General features: G+C 32.9%; 1 protein-coding gene across 5 annotated transcripts in view; it reads right to left on the reverse strand.

Annotated features, from left to right (window-relative positions):
- The window catches only part of LOC118192271 (atrial natriuretic peptide-converting enzyme-like), a 1,449,396-nt gene extending 1,440,887 nt beyond the window's left edge, over window positions 1-8,509 (reverse strand). For all 5 annotated transcript variants that reach the window (XM_085809975.1, XM_085809976.1, XM_085809972.1 and 2 more), the window contains exon 1: window positions 8,128-8,509. The gene's annotated coding sequence lies outside the window, so the exon portion shown is untranslated. The remainder of the gene's footprint in view (window positions 1-8,127) is intronic.
- Window positions 8,510-8,727: the final 218 nt, after the last annotated feature.

The following is an 8,727-nucleotide window of genomic DNA, read 5'->3' on the forward strand; positions in this document are numbered from 1 at the left end:
TCGTCATTAGTTTAGTCTCGTACTACATGAATAATTTATGCGTAGTGTAAATGTCCAGCGTAAATACATCATTATAGCTGCTTCGTTTCTACTGTAAAGCCCAGAAGTGGAGTTTTGATTCTCTGTATCAATATACAGAGTCACATGCAGTACAGTCATTGGAAGAGTCACGTAACGCTTCAGTACGTTTAAACACCTGATCTTGTATGCTTGTTAGTTACGAGTAGAGCGAGTCCTGTTCCTGTGGGAAGCATAAAATGTAGACCCTACTGACGACGAGATAGCGAATTCTCGCTATGTCTTGAAAAACAGATGACTGCCGATGAAGGTTATAACAACCTTTTTATTTTAACTAAACTGAAGAGAACATGCACACGCTCAGTGCTTACAAATTAACCACCACGTGTGGCTAAGAATCCTAAACGCAAAATAGTTTGTACAATCAGAATGAATCAAATTTCAACTACATGACTGGCTCCTACTTCAATCTAAATCAGATTTGTCTGCTGCACACAGCAAAGCCGAGTCTAAAATATCAATATAATCTAAAAACAAGTGGCTGGTACAAATAATTCAGCTACTGAGCTACTTGGAAACTCCTTGCGTAAATCTCGCTCGTAGCTTGCGTAAAACTCGTTCTTGGCGTAAACGCGTTCTACTCGTAACTAACTTTTCTATTACGAGCTCTTCAATTCTGCTACTTAAATACTATTTCCGAACTCATTGAGATTTTGTATATACGTCATTTAAATTTGCATTCTGGCATGAAATTGAAATCAGAAGATAATGAAAAGTTTCTTAAAATAAAAATAATTGATTACTACAAAAAAAAATAAGGTCTTTACACGCTTAATTTGTATTTTTCAGCTTAGTAACTTGACTTCGAGAAACTGAAAGAGTTCATCACAAAATTCTGCAAGTGTCTTTTCAGTTTTACAAAATGGGCCAAGTCCGAAATCACCAACAAACTGATTGATGGTACAGCAGTTAAATTTTTTCGCTTCGATGCTCAATCATAAAAATGCATTCTGTTCAAAAACACTTTTCCCCATTTTGCACCGAGCAAACGGTTTTTAAAGATACCAACATAAACTGCAACAGAAATTTCATGCAGTATTTGTTACACTAAAGGAATTTCATCCATTCAAACCATTTGCCATCAATATTTATTCTAGAATTTGCCCAATTTTTTAAACTTAGATGATTTCGATCGCCCATTAGTTTTAGCACTCAAAGCAAAAGTAAGGCCTTGTGGCAACAACATTTCTGCTAGTTTTGTAAAGTCTTTTAAAATGGGTCTGGATTTTATTTTCAAGACGTATTTCACTTCAATCAACGTTGTCTTTTCCATGCAGAAATATCGATGATCTTTTCAGCAACATCCCACCATAGGAAACAAACTTTTGCAATTTCAGATGAATACGATGTGCGTGAAATGAGAAGCGTTCCTAGAGCCCGTGGCATAGTCTTGTCTTGCTGCAATCTTTGCTGAACTTCAGCTCGCGTGGAGAATTGTCAACTTCCATGTAGCTTGCGTATTATCGCAACCATATTGGCGGGGTTCGACGAATTTCAAGGATTACGAATTACAGTTACCTTTATTACAAAAATTATGTAATTCGCACATGCATATTATTCCATTCATATTATTCTTTCAACAATATATTTATTCTGAAAGACAATCAGTAAACCTAACTACAAACAGGTTTTTGTTTCTGTTGTGGCGGAAATGTCGTAGACATCCCTCTGAGGAATGATTTGAGACATTGTTTCTTTAGTCATTTTGCTCCAAAATAATGTATTCTTGCAGAATTTCTCCTCCTTTTTCTATTTCAGGAAAATTATAAAAGCACAAAATATTTAAAATTGAGTTTAAGATAAAAATAAGCCTAATTTTGTCTATAAAAGCCTTGGAACGCGGAATACAACAGAAAGAGCGCATATGAAAATGGCAACGTTAGAAACTGAATATTTATCATGCGCATAGTTGCTTGAATAATTGTTATCCCCGTGGTTACCAGAGTTTGGTATGTTCTGAAGCTTTAGCGATTTCTACTAATATGGTTACGATAATACATATGTATCCTATATATTTGTTCGGTATGAAAATAATCTAAACAGTTCTTATAAATTATATTAATTCAAGTGTTACTGAGGCAAAAGGAACAACCACTGCGTGGAAAAAGTTAACTTTCACTCAGTGATTAACAATTAGCAGGGATTAAATTATCCAAAAGTTGACTTATTTCTCCATATGACTATCACACATTTCGCCATTTGAATAATCTGAACTACTTGGGATGTTCATGTAAAAAAGCATAACTGTTTAAAACCCGTGCAAGACTCATAGAAAAACATAATGGTAAAACAAAGAAGCAACTCAAGCTCTCAAACTAAATTAATTAGTAAATATAGTCATAGATGCATGAATGTAACTGCACTAGGAAGCTTATGACAGCAATTATTTTGAACACAAAATTAACCTTAGAATTTTTCTAGTTGCAATTATATTGCACCACATTTAAAATTATTTTTAGTTCAAACTATTCAGTAAAGAGTTACTCCGCCAGATCTTTTTCGTCGGATGCATTTTAACAGCTTAAACCAAAAGTGTTGAACTATTCGAAGCTCCTGAGTCATATAGCCCATAAAGATGAATTACACGCCCCCTACACGTAAAAATATGCTAAGTACAGCATATGTTAAGAACACAATATAACCTGCATTACTAGTGAGGCTGATAAAATGTACTTTTTGTTTCCAAAAATTGTTTAAAATTAGCTTTCCTCGCGTGTGATGAAAATACAAGTCAATTTTCTATAGAATGTCCTCAAAAGGTCTTCCGCAGACAATCCTCGTCAGCTTTGTTGTCTTCAGTTAAATATATTAAGAAAACATCATAAGCATAATACTTTTAATCAGTTTACATAGCATAATACAAAGCAGTTTTTAAAAATTAATGCACTTATGTAATATCTTAAGCAAGTAAAACGCTGCGAGAAAGATATTAAAGTTTTGGTACTTACGGTATTACCATAACATCTTGGGTCTGTCAGGAAAATTTTTAAGGACACGAAAGAATAATTATTTTTATTGTAAAGGAATTATATATTTCTTACATAAATATTAAAAACGGGTTTGTGTTGAGGTGGAAACTTCATAGCCATCACTTTTAGAAAAGATTCGAACCACTGTTTAGCGAATGATACGACAAAATGTTGTATTCTCCCAGAAATTTCACCTTTCTTTCTTCTATTATAGGAATGTTCCAGAAGCACATATTTTAAAATCGTGTTTAAGACAAAAAATAATCATAATGTTTTCATAAAACCGTTGTAACTTGCAATGCAGAAAAAAAAAAAAAAAAAAAAAAAAAAAAACGAAAACGAAAACGGCAAAGTTAGAAACTGAATATTCGTCATGCGTATGGTTGCTTGAATAATTGTTGCGCGCATCGAATTTGGCGTACACTGAAACTTTGGCGATTTCTACTAAGTTGGTTGCGATAGCAGGTAAGTAACAACATTTAAAAGTATGTTTAGTAAGTGAGTACGTGCTGCTTGAGATATTTTCTATAGGTTCGCCGTCTAGAAAGCAGCGTTCGTTTGATAATTAAGAAAGGGAGAGAAAGAAGATGGTGGGGGAACTACTTTCCTTGGGAAGCATATTCTTCGCTTCATTATTTTAAAGGCAGCAGTTTTACTTCAGAATAGGCTTTCTTGAAAACGAAGAGCTTCATAACATTTGCATTTCTCAATAGTCTAGTATACTCAGAACTGCATATATAATGTATAAGAAACTCATCTTCTGTAATAAGAGTTTCAGCGTCTAGATTACGTACTTTCGAAATAAAAAGGTTCTTGATCAATTAAATTTCGAACTCTTTTTTTTTTCAATTAATAAATGGTTACTACTTTCTGGATGTGAGACGTGTTTCCATAATTATATTTTTTATAGATGAAATATTCATCATAATAAAAAACACAACTTTTATCATGTGAATAGTTAGTATAGTTAGTAAACAGTTAGTAAATGCATCGTTATAACTTAAAATGTACAGAAGTATTCAAACTACCATCTTGAATTTGATCTTACTTTTACGCTTCCCCCATACCTTATTTCTGAATTCTGAAGTTTATTTTTAAGAGCGTAATATTTTCAAAGCGTTTGATTTCAGAAACGTTTAGGAAAAAAGGGGATTATCTGTTTCATTTAATATAAATTTCGTGAATATATTTCTATGCAGTTTTTTTTTTGGTTTGTTTAATTACATATAGCAAAACACATGAAAACTATCAGTCTGAAAGAAGGGACGCTTTCGTAAAGCGACTTTCTAAAGGTTGTTTTTGGTTGCTTTTGTCTGCTTTATTTAATTATGGAAAAGCACCCGAGGGCTATATGCCTAAGGGGAGGAAGCCTTTGGGGAGGATTTTTTAAAAGAAACTGGATCGTATACAAGTTACACATGGACAAACCACGACCCATGCACCCAGCCCGTTCGCCAGGATTTGAACCTCTAAATGAACTACCAGTGATCAGGGACTATCAGTGACAAGCTCGGCTGCTGGTGAGACTGAACTAAAGGAAATTGGCTCATATTAGCCTCCCTTGTGGAGATATAAATAAAAACACTAGTGATTGAGCGTTTAAAACTACTGAATGCTGGAAGTTTGATCTGGGTTAGATCCCAGTCGAAAGTGCTGATTGCATCATTGACTTCCGTAGTTCTTCCTATGTGTAACGTGAGTTCGAGCCATTTTCCCTTAAAATGCCTCCGCGAAGGCGTCTCTTCTTTTAGGCAAATAGCCCTTGTGTGCTTTGTCATATTCAAACACCCTAACGTAACCATAAAAACATAGATTTACTCAGCCCATTTGTCAGGATTTGGGCTGTGGCTGAATAGAATAACCAGAGTTGAGTGGTCTTATCCACTCGGAATTCTATGCAAACAGATAAATTTTAGCCATAAATATATATCGGATATCTAATATATTCATGATCCAGTAAATAAGTTAGTGTTTAAATTTACAGTGCTGAGGGGTTAAGAATATAATTTCATTTCGAAGCCGAAATTCCATCTGCATACTACATTTTAACCAAAATATCATACTACCTTAATATATATATGCAGATGCTATATTAATACGTATATTGCACATACTAATTTAAAATTTTACATGAAACGTGATTCGTTAATATGATTCAAAAAGAAGTACATATTACTTATCTTCCACTCTAAAAATTAGTACAAACTCGCAGCTACTTGACGCATGTGAGAATTATACAAATCGTAATGATTTAAGTAATAATTTTCAGATTTCTTTTAAAACAATTGGTTCCGAGAACTACCAATTTACGTTCTTACCTTTGGAATTATATTCAATTCTGTCCTCTTCTTTCACAATTTAATCGAAATATTTAACATTAATATTTTTCATACATGGCTAATGCTCATAAATTACTTTTATAAAGGAGTTTGCAGCAGAAGTGAATATTTAGGTACATATGCACATGCATGTCTTTCTAAATATGTATCTCTTCGTATAAATTTCAAACAAAATTTCGTACTCTTCTGTTATCAGGACCGGAATAAATAATGTATGCATGTATGCCCATGTGTATGTATGTAATTATATGTGTTTGTATACACACAACATACATTGTACGTACATGCATATATGAACACATACATCCATACATACATTTCTGAATCCGGTCCCCATAACAGAAGCGTGCCCAAAATTTATGAGAACGTTCCTAGAGAGAAATGGTTCAATAAGATGACAATTTCAGTTAATGTTACGAAGAAAAAATTTTAGACATTACCTCAGAGAGAGACACTTTGGTTCCTTTGTATAATGTAATATTTGGGACTAATTTAAGAAAATAAAGGGGGGTAGTATTATTTGCAAACCAATTCCAATTTTATGCACATTAGTCACATTAAACCACATCTTGTACATACGTATTATATATAAGCACAATTTTATTTGGGCGTTTTCAGGAAGAAAAACTAGAAAAGCGTCTTTTCATTTAAAGGTGAGCTACATCTAACAAAGATGCATTCTCTAAATGAAGTCATCTGAGCCCAAACATAAAGTGTATAAATATCGGCTTTGTATAAAAGAAGTTGTTATTCAAAATTCTTTTTATTGTGTCATAAATTATCGAGGTGTCAACTGTATGAAGCTACTGTTGTAAGCTTTAGCATTCAATTTTAAGGCATATAATAATAGCTAGGAACAAAGAGTGAAAATTACGTTTCGCTTTAAATAAATCTGCACCGCCTTAGTCTGTTTATGAAATTTGCATTTTCTGAACGTTCAAGTAAAAAGACGATCACGGCAAATTTGATTTATGACTTTCTGTAACTCAGCGGAGACACCGATTAGCGCAAATTATGTCTCCAATACACCAACCTTGAGGTGAGAGTATTCAAAGTATCTCCCTTTATATATTTATTTATTTAATAGATTTATATATATATATATATAGATATATACTTTAATATGCTCAAATTAAACCAGAACTGAAATTTAATCTTTAAGAATAATAGGTTAAATATATTGCTAAAAATTATTAACGTGGAATTAAATTGCATGAATTTTTAAATTGCATGAATGGACAGACTACATGGATGATAAATTGGACAGACTACGCGTTTTTGTTATTTTTAGTTAGTTATTTTATGTTAATTATTTTTTCTGTAAAATAAAATATTTCACTTAAGTAATTCTTCGATTGTTTCTTATACAAGAGTCATCCTACAAAGCTGGCTACAAGCTTTATTTCCTCAAATATTCATCTTACATACTTCCAATTACAACGTTTCTCAATATAAGGTAAATAATTTTATGGAAACAGTTTTAGTACTGGAGGTAGGAGAATTTATTTAACTTTTCTATGATCCTTGTGCAAGAAAACGTCTAATTATTGCAAGGTTCGATAAGTTAAAGGCAAAATATTTCGTGCCTTTACATGGGAAATTTCTTGAATGAATATTGTAATTTAAATCATTCTTCATTGCCTACCGCCTAATGGTTCCGGCCAGATTTTTCACCATATTTAGGGGAAAACTACAAATAAAAGCTTTTCATTTCAGTAACTAATGAATGTGTTTTGAATAATAAAGTATGTATTTGGTTAATTTAAAAGAAAATCCACGAACATAAGACAAAGCGCAGAGGAAGAAACTTGCTTGTTTTTACTTTACATAGGGGGAAAACATCTAGGTAAAAGAGACCATTATCTGGGATTCATACTTATAATGGAATATTAATAATAAGGCCTCTGAAAGACTGTAGAATGTTTTGCGTTTAATTTACGAAAGCACACCGAACATTTAACTATAATTTTTATCAAGTGGAGAACATATAAGATGACAGATTTTGTATTTGCGGAACCATTCTACTTCCAGTACTAAAATCTTTTATACTAATAAATTTCGTAGATGGAAGTACACAGCTAGGATGAATATTGAAAGAAATAATTCTTTAGTACATTCTATGCATATAAAGTTTGCAACACTTTCATGTAAAAAGTAAAACTGTACAAAATATGATTTGTATCTATAACCCCGAATTTTTCCCCTTCTGTTCTATTTTACTTTTTACATTTTTATTACCGGTATACTTTTACAAAAATATTTCCAAGTAAATGTCTTAAAAACGGATGTTTTATTTTACAAGATATTACTAGACTTTCAGACTACATTAATATTTTATCAAAGCATATACCAATCTGAGCATCAGCTAAAATAGCTAAAATTCTAGTAATTTTAAAGGTAAATGTAATTTATTTATTTCAAAAAATATTTCCTTTGTTTGCCGCAGATATCAATAAATTATAGACAACAGATATCAATAAACTATAGTTTAAAATAATTTTTGTATGCCTCCGTGATATCTCACCCAAATTTCGTATTCTGTTCATATTTTAACAACAAAGATTATTAATTATTATTTGAAATATTTCTTTTGATCTAAGCCATATTTAATTTCCTGTCTGCATTTATTGGTAATTGATTAATTGCTTTAAAATGCCATAAAATTTTCCCATTTAAACATCTTGATAAGTGAATGTTATTCGGCAGCATTAAAAATTAGTAACTCATTTTTAACTGTTTACCTGGTTTTCAAATGAAGAATAAAAGAGTATCTTCTTTTCTTTGAGTGAGTGCGAGGAGTCAAAAATGTTTCATCACACCCGAAGACGCAACAACACTGTCCACGTGTTTCGGAATGCCGATGCTTAGTGCTTCCTGGACTGCACTCAAAAATACCGGGTATGACAAACCTTTTAAATACCTCAATCTTCTTTTTAGTTTCTCATTTTCCTCCAACGTAATCGCACTGAGGAGTTGTTTCACCCACAGGTTGGGGATCAAATAACGCAGGTCTGTTGCTACAGAGACGGTCAGCGTAAAAAGGGTCTAAAGAGTCGGGAGTCCGCCAAATCAATGATTCTGCTCCTCGTGCCAGAAGCATCCACGATCGGCAGCGGAATTGTGCGGAATGAGTCTTTCTGTCTCATCGTCTGAGAGGGCGAGCGCACCGCCGCCTACCAGTCAACGCAAAGTCATCGGTAGATGAGGGCTGTGCCATGCGGTTAGTTCCCAGAAAGTTTCGTCAAATCAAATGTTACCTTCTTTGTTTTGCTGTCTGAAACAGAACTATAGTCTAAGATATAGTTTTCTACTTCCAACTTTGAGTTTCCTCATGATAAAAC

Source organism: Stegodyphus dumicola, chromosome X2, assembly GCF_044657685.1.
Source record: "Stegodyphus dumicola isolate Sdum_Otavi_A_Nest chromosome X2, ASM4465768v1".
Classification (NCBI taxonomy): domain Eukaryota; kingdom Metazoa; phylum Arthropoda; class Arachnida; order Araneae; family Eresidae; genus Stegodyphus; species Stegodyphus dumicola.